Here is a 22,104-nt window from a genome sequence, read left to right on the forward strand (position 1 = left end):
TGTGGTTTGACAGTTATTTATTTTCGTAATACTTTGAAGATAAAACTGTTTTCTCCCTACTCTTGGGAAGTTTTCATTTTACTGTAATTTCTACTTAGTAAATTGTTCCCCCATGACTGCTTGATTTTTATACTCAAATACACTTTTTTTAAGAAAAGGGAAAAATTATTACCCTAGGTCAAAACAGTTATCACTTATCAATTTTTAACTACTTAAATTTTGATGATTGTGGACACATTATAACCATAATGCCAAAAAATATAGACAAGAGTTCCATCACAATTGTATTAGTATTATGTTAAGTGAAACAAGATAAACCAAAATCAATATATTATATATTTTTATATGAAATTCTAGAACAATAGAAGCTTATTTGTGGGCACAGGAATTAAAAAATGGTTGTTTCTGTAGACATTTGAATGGAGGAGAAAAATGCAGAATGGATGTGTTTTGGATAATGGCACACTATCTTGTTCTGTGTGTGAGTTATAAAATGCATACAATTCTCAGAGGTCATTGAACTGAGGACATGAGACTGTGTAGTTTATTGTATTTAGATTAGGCTTCCTTATCATATTTACATTATATTCGCAACCAAAGTGTGTGTGTGTGTGTATAAAGAAAATGTAAAGCAAACAGACTGGGAGAAAATATTTGCAGTACATTCATGGCATTTCTTGGATACAGACTACATAAGGAATACATAAAACCAATAAAATGAGAGAAATTAGCACAAGATTTGAGGAGATATTTCACAAAGGAAGATATACAAAACTAATTTGAAAAGGTGCTCAGAATCATTGTTCATTTGATAAAGTCAAATTGAAACTACAAAGAGATGCCATTTCACACCCACTAGAGTGATCACAATTAGTCTGACAACACACAATATTGACTAGGAGGCAGAGCAACTGGAATTTATACTCATTACTGGTGGGACTATAAAATTATATAAATTGGGAATGCAATTTGGAACAGTATTTTAAAGTACAATATATATTTAATCTTTGTTCTAGAAATGACATTTCTACCTATTTTCCAAGAACAGTAAAAATTTGTGTGAAACAAATGTTTATGGTAGATTTATTCATAGTTACTCCTGACTGGAAAGCATCCAACTGTCCATCAAAAAATAATGGACAAATAAGTTGATGACTGAAATCATATCAGTGGTTGCATATTGACAGAGGTCGGGAGGGATTAACTAGAAAGAAACACAAGACAACTTTTTGGGATGATAGAAAAGTCTATTATTTGAGTTGACATTTTCAAGGCTTATCATCAGTGTATCAAAACTCATCCACTTTTACTCTCAATATATTTGCATTTCGTCATATTTAATTTTAATTCACTAGAAAAAATTGAAATAAAAGATATTTTATATTTTGAGTCTACTGTTTATGCTAACTTTATTACACAGTAATAAATGTGGGTTTTTTTGTTATTAATACATTGTTTAGTCTCTGGTGAAATTATTATTATTTTTAAAATTTTAATTCCAGTATAGTTAACATAAGGTGTTATATTCATTTCGGGTCTGCAATACAGTGATTCAATAATTCTGTACATTACTCAGTGCTCATCAAAAAAAGTGTAATCCAAATTCCCTTCACCTGTTTCACCCAACCCTCCACCCACCTCCCATCTGGTAACAATCAGTTCTCTGTAGTTTAGAGTCTGTTTTCTGGTTTGTCTCTCTGGTTTTTATTTTTTCATGTGTTTTCCTTTTTAAATTCCACATATAAGTGAAATCATATGGTATTTGTCTTTCTCTGACTTATTTATCTTAGCATTGTACCCTCTAGCTCCATCTGTATTGTTGCAAAGGACAAGTATTCTTTCTTTTTTATGGCCAAATCATGTTCCATTGTGTGTCTATGCCACTTCTTTATCTCTTCATCTATTAATGGATACATGGGCTGCTTTCATAATTTTCCTATTGTAAATAATGTTGCAATAAACATAGGGGGGCATATATCTTTTGAATTAATGTTTTCATATTCTTTGCGTAAATATCCAATAGTTGAATTACCAGATCACATGGTAATCTTGTTTTTAATTTTTTGAGGAGCCTCCATACTGTCTTCCATAGTGACTGCCTCAATTTGCATTTATAACTGGTGAAATTATTTTGATAAAAGTAGTGTGAATATTTGTAGTAAAACAATAAATACTAATAAGTATAACCATTTGCTGTTAGCTTATTCACATTAAATGCTTAATAACCTTTATATACTTGAATACATTTGTATGCATATATATGAATAGCTAAATCCAATAATTTATTTTACAGATATTTCACTTTGGAGATATTTTATATGATAATTTTTAAGTTAATTATACTAAGCTTGTAGTCTAGATGATATATCTTGTTTCCTTACCAATTAAGGTAAAATATATTTTAAATGCATTAAATATAATGTATATATTTTAAATATATATTTTAAATATATAAAAAATATATATATAAAATAAATATAAATATAATATAAATAAATATAAATATATAATAATATATAATAATAATAAATAATATTATATAATAAATAATAATAAATAAAATAAATAATAAATTTAAATATATTTAAATAAATTTAAAAATAAATAATAATAAATAATAATAAATAAATAATAATAAATAATATAAATAAATATAAATATAAATATAATAAAATGAATATATAAAAATATTATAAAAATATATTTTAAATACATTAAAATGTATTTTTAGATATTCATATTTCAGTAATGCTGATTTGTATTGTCTTTCAACAAGTTGTTTTCAGAATGATATAAAATAGAAATATGTAACAAAAATCAACTCAGTAATAAAACAGTATAATACAATTGACACTTCAGTATAATGAGATATAAGAATTTCAAAATGAAGATGTGTTTCTTTGCTAAGGTAAGCTAATGACAGTTGCTTTGGGAGTAAACATTGATGCCATCAAGGTATTTATTGCCCAGTGGTTAGTTTTGTTTTGTTTTGTTTTGTTTTTAAGTCATCATAATTGTTAGATTGGTACACTTTGATATCATTTGCAGAATTGTAAATTTGATTCTGAATTGTACTTTGGAATTGTTGTAACCCTCTGCTAAGTTTTTGTTTCACTGACTCCAGAAAGGCTTGAGGATTTGCCAACACTAGTTCTCAGACAACCCATTCTCATAGATCTATCTTATTAATAGATGATTTAAAGATTCCCAATTGATGTCTCAAATTAGCACTTTGTAGTGGATTATTTGCCATTAAATAATCCTATAGTAAGTGATTTTTTTCCTCTTCAAAGATTTAGTAAAGGAACATTCAGCACAAATCATTTTATTTGCTGTAATTTCTAGTTATGGCACAACTAAGTTAAATAAGAATTTTCTTCTGAATATTTTTATTAGAAAATTACAATAATATAAATGATTGATTTCACTGTTGATTAATGGATACACTGCTAAGGAATATAAACATTGCTGATTAACTTACCCATAAATAATACTTAGTGCAATACATTAAATTACCCACAAAAATAAGGAAATAATAAATCTTAGCATTTAACAACATTATAAAAATATAACTCAATATTAATTTCAAGGTATGTTAATAAAATGGACTTGGTAGTAAAATGAAGTCTATTGTTTGTCATTCTTTAACAGTGAAGTAGATTGATTATAGATTACATGATCAACCCTTAAAGATGATCATTTATCATTTTTTAATTATTAAAAAAATGGCCAACTCATTAGCATTCTTGGCACTGTATTTGTTGCAACATTAAATGAAACTCTTAGGAGGTGATTTTGAAATTCTTCAAAGATGAGGAAAACATTTTAGTATAAACAAAAGCCTAGGGTCAATACATAATGTAGTAAGTATATTGTGCAGGGGATCAAAAGCAAAAATAGACCAATTTGGGGTATATATATTAAAAATAGAGCAGCTGCTACTTATGAGTCTCTTGTTTGCGTGTGTACCCCGAAAGTAGTATCACATTTATTAGCCAAATTTACAGAATAATTTATTATCTCTTATAATGCTTCAAAAATATAAAACCCAATTTGTTATCATGGGAGAGCAGGTCACTCACTAATTTATACAAAAGTATATGCTAGAGTTAACTTTTCAAAGTGTTACTAAATCCCATCTTTCAAGGCCAACCAGGATGATTTAGGATGACCACGGAATGAAAGTAGACCCTTTCGTGGTGAATTTGATAGTGGATCAAATTTAGCTAGCTACCTGTGAAATTTACACTTAGAAGTTTAATGTATGAATAGCCATATGTCACATGAACCCACTTTCTGCTCCCTGCATTTATTTTCAAAGCTGAAGGAAAAAAAGAAAATGCTATGAATACATTTTATTATCCCGATTAATAGAAAAATACTGTAATACATTTTTAAACGGGTTCAGTGATTAAATTCCCCCAATCTGTGTATATCTGAAGAAAAGCAATGCTGTCTATTATCTAGTAACATACGTTTCCTGAACAAGTTTTACAGAACAATATTGACGTAGACTTACCAACTAATAAAATCTCCCAATGTGATGAAATTTCAGGTGGAAGAGGGAGCAGGATATCTTCACACCATATAAATATAAATAGGAAAAGGAAGTTACAGTGTCAAAAATAGTTTTTTCCCCTTTTTTATGGTAAGAATAGAATAATTAAATCATTTTTAAGATACTTTTTAGCAATAGCAATGTTTCTTTGCATGTCTGATATCAAATCAAAGACAAAGTTTTTAATCTTTTTGAAATACTCTGACAGTAGAAGTTAAGATTTTTGGAATTTCATTTACTTTTAACCTTTCTCTGTTTTCTTGAGCCATAGGAATCATACAAATGTATAATCAGGATATTTTTTTCACATTATCCAGATGTAACTTGGCATCTTGCTATTTTTTGCCAAAACTTCTCCCGATGCCAAAATATGAAATGAAGTAAAAACACCAACTAAATGTTTATATTTTGAGTAGTTTTCAGTTGATAACAATGTCCTCTTTCTCATTGTACTTGGTCCCTGAGGAAGCAAGAAGTGCTGGTGAATGTTTTTCTGAAGTAAAAGAGGGTACAAATTGCTGACCACTGAGATGAAGGAAAGAGAATAAAACTGCACTTAAAAATAAACGTAAAAATGTGATATGGGAAAGAAAATGCTGAGTAAAGTCTATCAATAGTTTGTTATGTATGTTAGACAGTGATATAATAAATCCTGCACTTAACAACATAGGGAAGTAAATTTTAACGGTCTTGGTAGAGGGATACTAGAAATTATAACTTAGTGAATTAACTTTAGTTATTCCAAATGCTAGTTATTTCTGTTTTCTAAATTATAAGATAATAAATGTATTTAAGCTCTATGAACAAACCTTAAAGATATTCAATCACAAGTTATATACATATTTAAAAATGATAGAATAATTAGTTGACATGAATGTTCAGCATTTATTTCATGAGATGTATTTAAAGAAAGAGTATTTGAGTTGAGCTTAGATATTATTCTACATCAGTTGCGTCAAGCTTATTTGGTGTACAGATTATAGTCAGATAAAAGGTTTTCATATTTTAAAAGTTGTCTACCAGCGTTCATATTATTGTTCTTTCCTTTAACATTAACTGCATAAACTATTTCAAATAGTATTCACTATCTCTGCAAATTTTAGCTGCTAATAAATTTTCCTAACATTTGTTATTTTTGGATAAGATGTTCTCTCTGTTAATTTGGGTTATGACCTCCAAGAGAAATGACTGTAGTGCATTAGTCATTCAGGATGCTTTCTGGTTAATGAGGAGACAACTCATCATAAATATTCCTGAGCTCCTGAATGGCTTCTGACCACTCAAAATTCTTCCAAGCAGATGAAATTTCCATTTAGTGGTTCACCATTTCCAATGGTGAACGTAAGCGTGTTTTAATCATGAGGAAAAAGGAAGAGTATGGGAATAACTGTGTTGGAGTTATCTTAGCAATGATGGAGAAGTGGAGATCACTGATAAAGTGCACAAATAATATTAAATTCAAAATAATATTTAAAAAATATCACTGGTCATACCAGTGGATTTGCTAGAGTACCAAACCATTGCTCTGAAAATTTTAAAAGGAGGGGAGCACAAATTATTCTAGATTTCCTAAGTGTAATGTCTTTTAAGGTCCAAAAGTGTTGATGAAGGAAATTTCCACTTTATAAAATAATTACCCAGAAGAGATGTAAAAAAGTGGTAAAATTCAAATATCCCCATTTTATTTCCCCAAAATAAATTACCTCAGAAATAATCATTACAGTCTCAAAAAATCATTAGATGGAAAATTGATATGGAATTTTGTAATGGATTAATTGGATCAGTAATCTCAGAAAGCCACTGATCAAGATGCTTTAGGAAGTACAACATGACATCTAACTGAATCTGAATTAAATATAAGTCTCTGGATCTAGTGGCCAGTTTAATATGCTTAAAGCAGAGTAACAATTAAATAGCACAAGAATTAATTCAAACCATAATGTGGAAAATTCCAGAGGACAAATGATTGGATATCTTATCAGATTAAAAAAACAAGTGGACAGAGAGGTAATTATAGACTAACGAGACTTAAGAAACATACCAACCAAATGTTATGTGTGAATACCATTGGAATGATGATTCTTAATAAATTCTAGAAACACATTTTTAGGACTATCAAGGAAATTTAGAAACCATGGCTGATATTTCAGAAGTATTGTCATTGTTGTCGCAATAATTGTATATTGCTTTTGAAAAATTAAATTCCTTCATTAGGGCTGCGTTTACTTTAAAATATTCTAGCCAAAAAAAGGCAAAAGACAGGAAGGGGGAATGGTGGTGGTGTAAAGAGACAAAGAGAGCTGGAGAAGAAACAGGGCAAGACAATATGTGAGATAGGTGAGATAAGATTAGGAAAATAAGAACTACTGAGGCTTGCTGAAGTGTACCTGAGAATTCATTATACTGTCTTCTCTATTCTGTGCATATTTGAAAATTTCCATTAAAAATAGTACTATGTTAGTACTTTAAAAACATTTCAAAAAAAAGTCAGAAACGAAATTAATTTACAATTGGTTGAGAACAATTATAAGGGAACATTCCCCAGAACCACAAAATAAAGATAATTGAAAATGTTGAAATGCATATGAAGATGCCTCAATAACAGTTTTATCATATTTTTGATAGTTCTGACTATGACATGTAAGAAAAAGACTGGCTCTACTGGATTTTTTTTTCCAACAAATTAAATGAGTCCAATGGATGACTTAGTTCTATGAATTCCTGTATGTGGATTCTTTTTCCATAGACCTAGCTGTAACCTTCCCAGCCAGAATGAACCAACCCTCTAGAGTTTGTCATCAAGTGGCTGATCAACCTGCACAGTACACCTGGAGAGGGTTGGGACCTTTCCTTGTCCTCATTTGACAGTTTATAGGGTTCCTTCCAAACAGTGAATATGACATAATGGAAATATATGGCCATAGAATCAGTGAGGATCAGAGCACCTAATTTATACATATGTTCAGTAATGCACATTTATGACTTCATTTACAGTCTGTGACACACAACACTCCAAGCTCCCTCTCACGAAAGATTATTTTCATTGTTTGTATAACATACCTGCATCCTAGTGTTTCTGTTTTTGTTTTTGCTGGCAAGTCACTTTGCCTTTACTTTTAAGTTTCACCTAACTTCCAAGGCCTTTTCCTAACTTTTGAACTAGAACAGACCAGGTATGGCAAATAACCTCAGAATCTCAGTGGCTTAATACAGCAGAGGCCCAGCTAGTCTCGATCCATCCACATACTAGTCACAGGCTGACAAGAGAGTACTCATTGCGGTGACTGAGGGACACAAGGCTCATGGAGCAGCCATCATCTCCAACACTTACTGTCACCATCACAGAGAGAAAAGAGAGGACTTATCTTTTTTTTTAATGTTCATTTATTTTTGAGAGAGAGAGAGGCAGCACAAGTGGGGAAGGGGCGGAGAGAGAGGGAGACATAGAATCTGAAGCAGAGAATCTGAAGCAGCTTCCAGGCTCTGAGCTGTCAGCACAGAGCCTGACATGGGGCTCAAACTCAAGAACCGTGAGATCATGACCTGAGCTGAAGTCAGACACTTAAACAACTGAGACACCCATGTGCCCCCCCAGAGAGGTCTTGTCTTAGAGGGACTTACACTGGCCACTAAATCCTTGGGCTAGAAGTGACACATTATATGTCATTGGACAGAACTAGTCAGGAAGTACTATCCTATCAAATACCCTGAGAGAATCTGACTATTGGTAACAATCATTTACAATGGCCACACTCATAGCTGCACAACACATACAAATATGTATACATATACCTATGTATATATAGACTCTTTCATTGTGGACCATATTACACATGTCAGTATTTACATTGCTTTTGCATTCTCTGAGAATTGTCTCCTTAACTAAGAGTATCTTATGAAATCTCATTGTGAACAAAAGGTAATATTATCTTTTTTCATTTTATATGATGCATTAATTTTTCATTAGCATTAGCTAGCATCATATAAAATAAAATCATTTCATAAGAAAGTAAGTAACCATAACAATATTAAGGGTAGTTATTCACTTAGAAATCATTTAACAGCTACAGGTCATTATATTTTTCCAAAAATTATCATTATGTGCCCTTGGATGATGTTGAGATCAAATTCTGCAGGCTATTACATTTTTTCTAATATCCTATGTACCATTTTAGATACTATGCAACAAGGACTTTGATTACCATGGGTGATTATACAATTACAATTTGAGTTAATTATTACCTGTCATTTACTCTGCACAAAAGGCCATGTCTCCATTGGCAGCTTGGATATCCTTAAATCAACTTCAAAGGCTCTTCTATTCTGGCTGTTTTAAAAGACTTGTTTAAGAGCTGATACAGCCTTCTTTTCTATGATTGTTTCAATGTGGATAACCCCATTGTGATAAAACCTCTTTTAAGCCTAGGGATTTTTTACAAGGCCTGGAATCACAGAAATTTATTGTCTACTTTAACAAAACTTAATTGGATATTTGGAAACCCCAGAAAAGAGAAAGAAAATGACAGATATATTTTCAATTTAAAACAGAAACTAAGACACATGAAATTTTTCTAAGCAAAGCAACATTTGCTTCATAATTTACAAATAATCTTTTGGGCCTGGACCAGTCTCTATTACGAATAAGTTCTGGGGTAAGGCAGTGGGAGAGACTGAGAAAGTTCATATCCATGATTCTACTGCTTGATATCTATTGTTACATTATTCAAATTGTTCTTTCCAGTTCTTCATCAATGACCCTGGAAAAAGCTCTTCTCACACAGAGATACATTATGCTGTTTATCCTTCAAGAAGAACACATTTTCCTAACTTTTGGGCTGGCAGTTTGCAAACAAAGTTCATTTGCCCTCAGGGACTTCCTCAAATGCAGAGAGATTCTTAGAGTTAACCTCCTGGAGGTGGCTCACATCCACCATCAGACAGAGGGAAGATAAAGACTTCCATCTTTCCAGTTACATTCCATGTGGAACACTCCTGATGGACTAGTTTTACTCTTGAGTTTTCCGTGGGGTCAACTGAGGCTGTCACTGGGGCTTGCACAATAGTTGGATCTCTCAATAAATCCAGTCCCTCTTTCCCATGCCCCAAATCAGGGCTGATGCCAAGAGTACTCACTAATAAACATCTGTACCCCAGTCTTTCATCAAATACTTCTTCCCAGTGAACCCAACCTACAACAGTATTGAAGATCACATAAGATAACTTGGTTTTGAGCTTTGATAAAATAAGCACAATGGAAAAGTAAGAGAGATTCTGATAAATCATCTTTTAATATGGTCATTTGTCTTTGCCTGGGTACACATAAAGGAATCATTTTAAACTTCTTCATATAATCTTAAAGGTATTTGTAAAATTTTGAGGTCCATAGTATTTTGGAGGAAATTTTATTTAATTTTCCAATGTTGTTTTGAAATATATTTTTCTATTTCAAAATAACATAACCCTATTTATTAGTAGAGAAGGTGATTTATTTCATTATTAAGTTGAGAGGGTGGATTCATGGCTGTTAATAATACTGTTACCATTTTTCTTCATGCCACATACATACCACCACAAACAAACAACACTACATACACTCTTGAAAAAGTTTCATATTTTGTATTTACAAGAAAATATAAAGTAATCATTATTTCATAATTAAAAGAAAAATAATAATGGCTCCAAGAAGTGATCCCTAGTGAAGAATAACCTGATATAACTCTAAGGTATGGCATTAATAAATACTGAGTTAAATTGTGAGGGATAGACAAGCAATCAACTAGAAGCAATCCATTTATTACCTCAAAAACAAAATCAAGGGCTTTGCCTATGTACAATTTTTCAGTTCACTTATGCAATTTTGCATATATAATTTTACCACTTGCTCCTACCCCCTGTGTATGATGTCCTCTGGGAATCCTATTTCTGAAAGTGCAGAAGGTTCCAGGTTTGTCATCTTTAAGTTTCTTCTCCCTAAGGCTACCTCTTCATGTTGACAGGTAGGAGAGGTTTTTCACAGTTTTTTGTTTTGTTTTGTTTTTTTCTAGGAGGTTCAGTCTTTTTACTGACACAGAATCCCCATTGACTCAGTGATGTTTAGGCAAGCTGCTGCTTGAATGTTAATATTTTGGTGAAGTGAAATAGTCAAAATGCTATAGTCAAACATACCTGGACTAGAAACCTGCCTTTGCCACTTCTATAAACTTCCACTACCATATCTATAATGAGGAACCTTATTGTGTCTCTCTTAAAACTGCTATACTGATTAATGACAGGTTTATAAAATTTATACAAAGCATCACCATTTGATATGTACTAGAAAATGTTTACTTTTCCCACTCTGGTCCTTTGTTTCTAGTCTAGTTTACCAGTTTTAAAATGCTGAATGAATTCTACTACAAGTCCTTTTACCCTATTGCCTTTTATTTGATTGATTGATTGATTTTTTATTTAAATTCAAGTTAGTTAGAATACAGTGTAGACTTTGCTTCAGGTGTAGAACCCAGTGATTCATCTCTTACATATGATACCCAGTGCTCATTCCACAAGTGCCCTCCTTAATGCCCATCACCCATTTAATCGATCACCCCCCCCCCACACACACACACACACATCTCCTCCAGCAACCCTCAGTTTGTTTTCTGTATTTAAGAGAGGGCATGGTAGAGATGTTTGTCATTGGTTCTGTTACTTGGATATGGTTACTTTCATTCCTTTGAATAAAAAAGGCAATCAGCCCAACATACATTCAACATACAGTGGTGGTCTGGATAGGACAACTGTAATAAAACATCCCCCATCCAGAAAGGTAGAGGTGGGGCAGGGAAGCAGCATTCAGTAAGTAGTTCTTAGCAATTCTGAAATGTAGTTGTGCCTGTGCTGTCCATATTTTGATTAGGGCCCAATTCCTGGCAGTCATTCTCCTGGCTCTCAATTCTGCCTTCCGTGTTCTCTCTCCCCACCCACCAACGATTCATACATGTGTTTCCACCAAAAGTAGCTCCTGTTTGGAATCAGATAAATTTTTAGACTTTTCTATGCACAGAATTTAGAGATTCAAAAACCTTTTTTTTTCAATTTTACTTCTGTCTCCCCTTTTCCATTAAAGCTGCCATTATTCCTTATAAAATGTTGTGCATGTTTTGTCACCTTATACTTAACTCCATTAGACAGAATCCACACCCGCAAATGTCCTGAAGATAAGCCTTCCCTACGTTAGACCCCTTCTGTAAGGAAGCGGTGGGACAACGCTTTTAGGAGTTTAGAAGCACTGTTATCTAGCCAAGTGGGTCAATGGGGACAGGCCTTGTGATTCTTAGTAGCCTTTTTGTTGAACTGGGAAGGCTTCTGAGATTTGGTTTCTTGGGTCTTAACAAAGGGCCTTCTAGCCATACTCTGGATTCCCAGAGGTCATGTTTTACTGGCGGTACTCTGGATTTATTTGACATTAGTCCCAAGGACATTTATTACTTTGAAAATGTTTCCCTATCTAGGAAGACTGCCCTACCCCTATACATTTCTTCAAAATTCTCACTGAACCTGAAAACTTTGTTCTTTAAGTGATCAGTCTCCTCCCAAATTTCATCACTGTCAGTGAGCAGAAACCAGGAAATCCTCATAATGAGGCCACTGTTTATTGAATACATTTTCTGTTTTACAGAACATCAATGACAATGTTGCTAAGCTTTCTGCCACCAAATAACAAGGGTCATTCTTTTTTTTTTTTTTTCTTAAAAAATTTTTTTTTTCAACATTTATTTATTTTTGGGACAGAGAGAGACAGAGCATGAACGGGGGAGGGGCAGAGAGAGAGGGAGTCACAGAATCGGAAACAGGCTCCAGGCTCTGAGCCATCAGCCCAGAGCCTGACGCGGGGCTCGAACTCCCGGACCGCGAGATCGTGACCTGGCTGAAGCCGGACGCTTAACCGACTGCGCCACCCAGGCGCCCCTAAGGGTCATTCTAATCCCAGCTTCCAGGAATATTTTTTTGTCTCATTTTCCTTCAAAATTTCCTGTTGTTGAGACCTGTCAGGCTTCTACCTACTGTGTGGTCCCAAAATCAGTATCACATGGTTTAGGTTTTGCTATGGCAGCACCTCAATCATAGTACCCAGTTCTGTTCCCCCTTTCTTTGATTGTAAAACAAACTAAAATCTTAATTCTTTCTCTGTAGAGTCACAGTGAATCAGGTGGAAGAGAAAGCTATAGACTTTCAGCCATTTTGTTATGCAAAATATGCCAAGAGTTTGAGATTCCAATTCCTTTTAATGGGTATAGCCGCTTTCTAGGGAGGGAGTGATTGGTGCAACTTCCAGGCAACAACGTTATTACAGAGAAATGAGGAGAGGAAGAGAGTGGGGATGGGAAGATTTTCAAAATAAATGTGCAGTTCAACATGAAACACCCCCAGGACTCTTCCTTTTCTGTGACACACATTTCATTCCTCTGTCTTGGATTCAGTTTTGGGTTGATTTGTATGCAAAACCTGAAACTGTCTAAAACAATCTTCAATTTATTATTCTGTTTTTATACTTGGTTCCTCAAACCATAAAAATGTAAGGTATTGTTATTCATTATATTAGTTCCCAGGAAAGAACAATTAAAAATCCCCTTAAATCTTAATGCCTTCTGAAAGATAATATTTTAGAAACTGGCAGAATAAAAGATCCTGAAAAATACATGGAGTAGTAGCATTTATTGAAGAAGAGAAAACTAAATAGAAAGGACAAAATGAGATAGTTAAAAAAAAAGTATAGATATTGACATTATCTGACAGAGAGATTGAATAAGATGCACATTAAGCAGAAACAGTTGAATTTTTAATTCAAAGTCTATTAAAGACTTAAAAGACCAGATTAAGTATATAGTTGAAGTGAGAATTCAATGGGTAGAGGATTAAATATTTTCAGAGGAGGTAGAAGCTTTAATTGAAGAAGAAAAGTACAGGATAAAAAGTGATGGACATTAATATGCTGAAGAAGCAAGATTAAATGAGGCATTTTGCTTTTGTTTTTATTTTCATATGGTTGGGGTTTAACTATGAAAGACTGAAGATCAAAAAGGACAGAGTCTCAGGGGAGACCAGAAAAATGCAAATGTGCTCAGCTTCTCTTGATTAGTGATAGTTGAGTCAGGATACCATAAATTAAAAGAATAGGTTACTCATTGTATTCTTTCAAAAAAGTAAACATATTTATTTAACAAACTTTAAAATGGTTTCAGGTCATTTGGAACATGATTCTGTTTTATCCCATTTAAATTAGAGTTTTACCCCTTAAGAGACCCTTCCTCTTGGATTCTGATAAAGGCTTTGTAAATATAGTAATTAGTATATGAGAAATATATGTATAATATATTATTTATTATATAATATATATGATACATGTGTGATATGTATGTCACGTACATGCAAAATGTGTATGTGATATATGTATCACAAAGTTCATAAATCAATACAGCTATAGGAGAGATTAGTGTATATAAAAAAGACTTAGGGGCGCCTGGGTGGCTCAGTTGGTTAAGCCTCCGACTTCGGCTCAGGTCATGATCTCACGGTCCGTGAGTTTGAGCCCAGCGTGGGGCTCTGTGCTGACAGCTCAGAGCCTGGAGCCTGTTTCGGATTCTGTGTCTCCCTCTCTCTCTGACCCTCCCCCGTTCATGCTCTGTCTCTCCCTGTCTCAAAAATAAATAAACGTTAAAAAAAAAGACTTAAACAACTTGTTTGCTAATTATAGCAATGCTCAGTGAGCTTTAACTAAACTTTGCTTGATGCTCATGAAACCAAATACTCCTCTTCAAGTTGCCAGTAGGATACCCAGCTGGTAGTGCCCAACAGGAAATTGGAAATGCAGAATTCGTGAGGGAGTGGTTTAGACAGGAGATGTAGATTTGAAAGATATTTTCATAAAGCTGAAAGCTAACACACTGGGAGCAGATGTTTTTGCCACAGAGTATAAAAGAGAAGAGCTTGGCAAAAAGAAATGGGAAATGCTTACACTTTCTGAAGCATGAGAATAAGAAGGTTTGTACTGTAGATACTAAGTAAAGGAAATGACTGAAATAAGTTGTAATTTTTTTAAACTTAAAAGACTTAGAAATCCACATAGAATATTAAAAACAATATATAGCCAACACTAGCAGTCATACCATCTAGCTTATTTATATTTCACACGTATATTTCACAGCATTTACATATTAATATAGGTAAAAATAAGAAGGAATATTTTGCACAAACTGGATTTATAAAAATGAGATTCTACTTTCTGTATTTTCTGGTTTTTATTTTTTCTTTTTAAAAATATTTAGTCTATTCTGGGATTCACCTAGGTTGATATATATAGATAACGTTTATTTTCCAAGCTAGGTAGTATTCTATTGTCTAAAATAAATCATTATCATTTTATCAGTGGACTTTGGATTCCTTCCTGTGTTTTTCCTAGCATAGACTGTATTTCATTAACGTTCTTTTGCAGGTGTTTCTCAAAAGTTATAAATAGAAACTATTGTATTCACATTGTATGTGCATCTTCATCTTCAACTTCACATCAAAAGTGTCACATTGCTCCCCACTGTGATTATGCAATATTTATCTCACCTAGCAGTGTTTAAGGGTTCCTGTTACTCATTATCTTCCCTGACAGTGTTGCCAGAAATTATACATATTTACTAATTTGATGGATGGGATTTTAATTTTCTCTGATGATTGTAATTTTAAAAACATTTATTAGCATTTATTTTTATTCTTCAATGAATGATATTCTGTTTATTTTAGTCTGTTTCTTTATATGTACATTTGAAAGAACTTTATGTACTTAGTCTACCTAATAGACTTTTAATTAATTAGAATGCGGCCAAAGGGATTATCAGAATTTTAATGGAATCAAAGATGTAAGTATTTTTATGTATTCACACTTGAATCCCTGTGTATTTTTCAGACATTATTTTATTAGAGCAATTTTAAGTTCACAGTAAGATTGAGAGGAAAGTAAAGAGAATCTCCTACATGAATAGCCATCTCCATTATCAATATCTGCACAAGGGTAGTACAGTTGTTACAATTTATGAACCTATATTCACACATAAATGGCACCCAAAACTCATAGTTTACAGTAGGGTTCATTCTGATATTATACCTTCTGTAGGTTTAGACAAATATACAGTGACATCTATCCATCATTATTATATCATACTGAGTACTTTAATTGCCCTAAAAATTCTAAGCATTGCCCTACTCGTCCCTTCCTCCCACTTAAATCCTGGAAACCACTTATCTTTTTACTGTCTTCATAGTTTTGCTTTTTCCCAGAAAGTTATATGGCTGAAATCATACAGTATGTAGTTTTTCAGATTGGTTATGCCATCTAAGTCTTCTCCTTGACTTTTCATGATTTGGTGGCTCATTTCTTTTTAGCCAAATAATATACCAAATAACATACCAAGTAATATACCAAATATACCAATATACCAAATAATATACCAATAATATACCAAATAATATACCAAATAATATTCCATTATCTGTATGTACCAGCTTATTTATATATTCACCTACTGAAGGACATCATGGTTACTTTCAAATTTGGTTAATTATAAATAAAGCTGCTATACACATTCATGTGCAAGTTTTATTTACATACGTTTTCTATGCCCCTTGACAAATACCAAACAGAATGATTTCTGGATCATATTTTAAGAGTATGTTTACTTTTATAAGAAACTGTCTTCCAAAGTGGCTGTACCATTTTGTTATTCCCACTGGCAGTGAATGAAAGTTTCTGTTGCTCCACATCCTTATCGGTATTTGGTTTTGTCAGTGTTCTGGATTTGGCCATTTTAATAGGTTTGTAGGGATAGCTCATTTTTGAGTTTGCATTTCCCTGATGACGTATGATGTGAAACATCTTTTCATATGCTTATTTGTCATCTTTATATCATCTTTGTTGAGATATCTTTTAAGATTTGTGTCTCATTTTTAAATAAGGTTGCTTGTTTTCTTGTTGTTTTAGGAGGTTTTTGTTTTGTTTTGTTTTGCTTTTATATATATTTTTTATGTTTGGAAAGCAGTCCTATCATGCATGTTTTGCAAATATTTTCTCCACATCTGTGGCTTGCCTTTTTATTTTCTTGCCAGAGGCTCTTGCAGAGCAGACATTTTTAACTGTAACAGGTCCTATTTATCAATTATTTTTTATTGAATAATATCTTTTGTGTTGTATCTAAAAAGTTATTAATGGATAGTCAGATTATTGACAGTCATCTAGTTTTTCTCCTATGTCATTTCGTAAAAGCTGTATATATATATTTGCTTTACATTTATGTCTGTGATCCTTTTTGAGGTAATTTGTGTGAAGGATATATTCTTTGTGTTTTTTGCATACACAGATACCTAGTTGTTCCAGTGCAATTTGTTGAAGAGACGATCTTTGTTCCATTGTAATTCCTTTGCTCCTTTGGCAAAGATAAGTTGACCATATTTATGTGGGTCTGTTTGTGGTCTCTACAATCTTTCCCACTGCTCTATTAGTCTGTTCTTTCAACATTACCACATTGTCTGGATACTGAGATTTATAGTAACTTTTTAAATGGGAAAGTGTCAGGGGCTCCTGGCTGGCTCAGTTGGAAGGATGTGTAACTCTTGAACTTGGGGTTGTTGAGTTTGAGCCCTTCATTAGGTATAGGGATTACTTAAAAATAAAATCTTAAATAATGGCATAGAGTCAGTCTTCCAACTTTGTTTTTTTTTTTTGACTTTGTGTTGGCTATTCTGGATCTTTTGCCTCTCCATATATATTTAAAAATCAGTTTGTTGATATCCACAAAATATCTCAATGGAATGTTTATTGAGATTGCCTTGAATCTATATATCAAGTGGGAAGAACTGACATCTTAACAATATCGAGTGTTTCTGTCCACAGACGGACTATCTCTCCATCTATTTAGATTTGTTTTTCTTTTAACCAAGTTTTATAGTTCTCCTCAGATAGGTTTTATACATAGTTTGTTAGATTTACACTGAAGTATTCATTTTGGGAAGTGCTAATGTAAATGATATTGTGTTTGTTTTTAATTTCAAATTCTACTTGTTCATTGCTGATATAGAGGAATGTGACTGACTTTTGTATATTAGCTTTCTTTCTGCAGCCTTGCTATAGCCCTTACTGGTTCCAGGAGTTTCTTTGCCAGTATGTATGTATGTATGTATGTATGTATGTATGTATGTATGTATTTAGAGCAAGCACAAGCAGGGGTGGGGCAGAGAGGGAGACACAGAATCTGAAGCAGGTTCTGGGATGTGAGCTGTCAGCACAGAGCCCCGTGCAGGGCTCAAACGCACAAGCCAGGAGATCATGACCTGAGCCAAGGTTGGACGCTTAACTGACTGAGCCACCCAGATTCCCCTGGTTTGTTTTGTTTTTAAGATTTCTTACACAGATGATCATGCTATCTGCAAACAAAGACAGTTTTTCTTCCTTCCCAAACTGTATAATTTTCATTTCTTTTTTTTTTGTCTCATTGTATTAGGAAGGATTTAAAGTATGATGTTGAACCAGAGTCATGAAAAAAGACATACTTGCCTTGTTCCTTATGTTAGTGGGAAAGCTTTTAGTTTCTCACCATTAAATATGATGTTAGCTACAGTTTTTTTGTAGATATTCTTTATCAAGTTAAAGACCTTATCCTCCGTTTTTAGTTTACTGAGAGTTTTTATTATAAATAGGTTTTGGATTTTTTCAAATGCTTTTTCTGCATCTATTGATGAGGTTTTTATTCTTTAGCTTTTTGAGATGAATGACATTAATTTTTAAATGCTGAAAAGCCTTGCATACCTGGAATAAGTCCCATTTGGTCATGGTATACACTTATTTTTATATATAGAAATAAATTTACTATTCTCTTTTACATCTGTGTTCATGAGAGATTTAGATCTATGAGGTTTTGTTTTGTTTTGTTTTTTTGTTATGCTCTTGTCTTGTTTTGACCGTATCTTGTCTTTGTTATGATCTTGCCTCATAGAATGAGTTAGGAAGTATTCCCTCTACTTCTATCTTCTAAAAGAGACTATGGAGAATTGGTAATAATTTATGCCATAATGTTTAATATAATTCACCAGTAATTCAGTCTTTGCTTGGCACTTCATGTTTTTGAAGGTTATTAATTATTTATTCAATTTATTTAATAAATATAGGCCTGTTCAGATTGTGTGCTTCTTCTTATGTGCATTTGGAAAAGTATGTCTTTCAAGGATCTGGTTCATTTAATGTAGATTATCAAATATTGTGGCATAGAGTTTTTCATAGTACTCTTGTGTCCTTTCAGTTCACACTAGATGTGTGATGATCTCCCTGTTTGATTTCTGATATTAGTAATTTTTTGTCCTTTCTTTTTTTTTTTCAGTCTAACCAGAGGTTCACTGATTTTATTGATCTCTTCGAAGAACAAGCTTTTGGTTTCATTTTCCATATAGACTCCCTGTTTTCATTTTTATCGATACTTTATCTTATTAATTTTTTCTTCTTCCTTTAGATTTAATTTATTCTACTTTTTCTAGTTTCCTAAAATGGAAGCTAAGATGATTGATTTTATATATTCTTTTCTGTTACATGCATTCAATTTTGTCAATTTCCCTCTAAGTACTGCTTTTGCTTCATACAATAAGTTTTGATAAATTGTGTTTTCAGTTTCATTTAGTTCAAAATATTTTTTTATAATTTCTCTTAAGATTTATTCAACCCATGTGTTATTTAGAAGTGCATTGTTTAATCTCCACATATTTTGGGATTTTCTGGTTAACTTTCTGTTATCAATTGTTTAATTCTGCGGTAGTCTGAGATGGACACTAAATTTCTATTGTTTTTTAAATTTCTTAAGATTTATTTATGTCCCACAATGTGTGGTCTTTTTTGGTGACTATTTCAGTGAACTTGAGAAGAATGAGTATTCTGCTGTTAGTTAAAGTACCTTGTAGATGTTGATTGTATGCAGTTGACCGATGGTGTTGAGTTCAACTCTGTTCTTCCTGGTTTTATGTCTGCCGGATCTGTTACTGATAGAGAGGTATTGAAGGGTCCAACTATGATAGTGGATTTATCTATCTCTCTTTTCAGTTTAATGAGTTTTTGCTTCCAAGTTTGATGCTCTTCTAAGCAAATACACGTTCAGAATTGTTGTATCTTCTGGGAGAATTGATCATTTTATCATCATGCAATCCTCTTCTGTATCCCTGAAAATTTTCTTACTTTTAAGTCTGCTTTGTCTGAAATTAATATAGCTATGTTTGCTTTGTTTTCATTAGTGTTAGCATGATATCATGGTATAGTTCTCTCCACTCACTTACTTTTAATCTACAGGTTTCTTTTTATGTAATGTGGGCTTCTTGTAGAGAACAAATAGTTGGGCCTTGTTTACTGATCCACTCTGAAAATCTCTTTTATTTGATGCCTTTAGACCATTGACATTCAAAGTAATTATTGTTGTAGTTGTATTAATATCTGTCATGTTTATTAATGTTGTCTATTTGTTACCCTCATTCTTTGTTTCTATTTATTATCCACTCATTTTCTGCATTTTGTGGTTTTTAACTGAGCATTTTACGATTCATTTTCACTCATTTTTTGGCATTTCAATTATACTTCTTTTCTTCTTTTGGCTGTGTAATATGCATTTAACGCTAATCCATCTCTACTTTCAAAAAATACTGTACCAATTGATGGATAGTGTGAGGGCCTTATAATAACAAAATAATCAAATTGCTCCCTCCTGTGCTTTGAATCATTACTGTCATTTATTTCACTTTATATAAATATACATGGACATATGTAGATGTGTATATAATACATAGATATGTGTACATAGTTATGTGAATATACATAAGCATACATAATGGAATAAACTGTAGCTATTATTATTTTGAACAAAGTTTTATCTCTTAGGTCAATTAAGAAAAATAAGAGTTTTTCTTTTACCTTCATTTATTCCTCTTTTGATGCTCTTTTTTTTTCCTTTTATTTATCCATGTGTCTGACCTGTGTTATTTTACTTCTTTCTAGAGAATTTCTTTTAGTATTTCTTGCACGACAAGTTACTGGCAATAAATACCTCAACTGTTATTTTCTCTCCTAGGAAAGTCTTATTTCTCCTTCATTTTTAATGGACAATTTTGCAAGGTACAGAATTTTAGTCTGTTCCCTCCATTCCCTCACAGTTTACATATTTTACTGCACTCTTCTTGCTTGAAGGTTCTGAGGAGAAATCATATGTAATTCTTATTTTCGCTTCTCTATTGGTAGATTTCCCCCCACCATTCCAGCTTCTTTCAGGATCTTTACTTTATCTTTGATTTTCTGCAGTTGAAAATTATGCTTACATGGAGTTTGTTAGGTATTTACCTTGATAGGTATTCTAAGAGCTTGCTGGTTCTGAAGACTGGTATCTGACACTAATTTTACTGTTTCAAATATTTCTTCAATTCCCTTCTTCTGGTTCAGATATTTCCATTATGCATGTGGTATACCTTTGTAGTTGTCCAAAATTCTTGGGTATTTTTTTTTCTCTCTTTTTTTTTGAGAGAGACTGTGATCAGGGGAGGAGCAGAGAGAGAAGGAGATGGAGAATCCCAAGCAGGCTCTGTGTGGTCCGCACAAATAGCCCAACGTGGGGCTCGAACTTGTGAAACTGTGAGATCATGACCTGAGCCAAAATTAAGAGTGGGACACTTAACTGAGCCACCAGGTGGCCCTCTCTTTTCTTTTCTTCTCACCCTTATTTACTTTGCTTTTTGGTTTTGAAGATTTCTGTTGAAATATCCTCAAGCTCAGACATTTTATTCTCAGCTTTATCCAGTTTACCAATATGTCTATCAAAGGCCATTTACCATTTCTGATGCAGTGTTTTTGATCTCTGGTATTTCTTTTTGGTTCCTAGGATTTTTATCTCTCCACATACATTGCCTATCTACTCTTGTATGCTGCCAACTTTACCAGTTACAGCCCTTATTATAGAAATTGTATTCATTTTATTTATTTATTTAAATTAAAAACAAATGTTTAATCTTTATTTTTGAGAAAGAGAAAGACAGATTGTGAGGAACTCTCTGGGGAGAAACAGAGAGAGAGAGAGAGAGAGAGAGAGAGAGAGAGAGAGAGAAACACAGAATCCAAAGCAGACTCCAGGCTCTGAGCTGTCAGCACAGAGCCCAATGTGGGGCTTGAACTCACAAACCATGAGATCATGTACTGAGCCCAAGTGAGACGCTTAACCAACTGAGCCACCCAGGCGCCCCAGCAATTGTAATCATTTTAAATTCTCTCTATCTCTGTCTCTCTTTTTTTTTTTTTTTAAGTAAGCTCTATGTCCAACATGGGGCTTGAACTCACTACCCTGAGATCAAGTGTCACATGTTTTACCAACTGAGCCAGCCAGAGGCCCCTTTTTAAATTTTTTTAAGTTTTTTTAAATTTTTGGTCTGATAATTCCATCATCCCTACCATGTCTAGTTCTAATTTTTTTTAATGTTTATTTATTTTTGAGAGAAAGAGTGAGACAGAGTGT

This window comes from Prionailurus bengalensis, chromosome B2, assembly GCF_016509475.1.
Source record: "Prionailurus bengalensis isolate Pbe53 chromosome B2, Fcat_Pben_1.1_paternal_pri, whole genome shotgun sequence".
NCBI classification, from domain to species: Eukaryota; Metazoa; Chordata; class Mammalia; order Carnivora; family Felidae; genus Prionailurus; species Prionailurus bengalensis.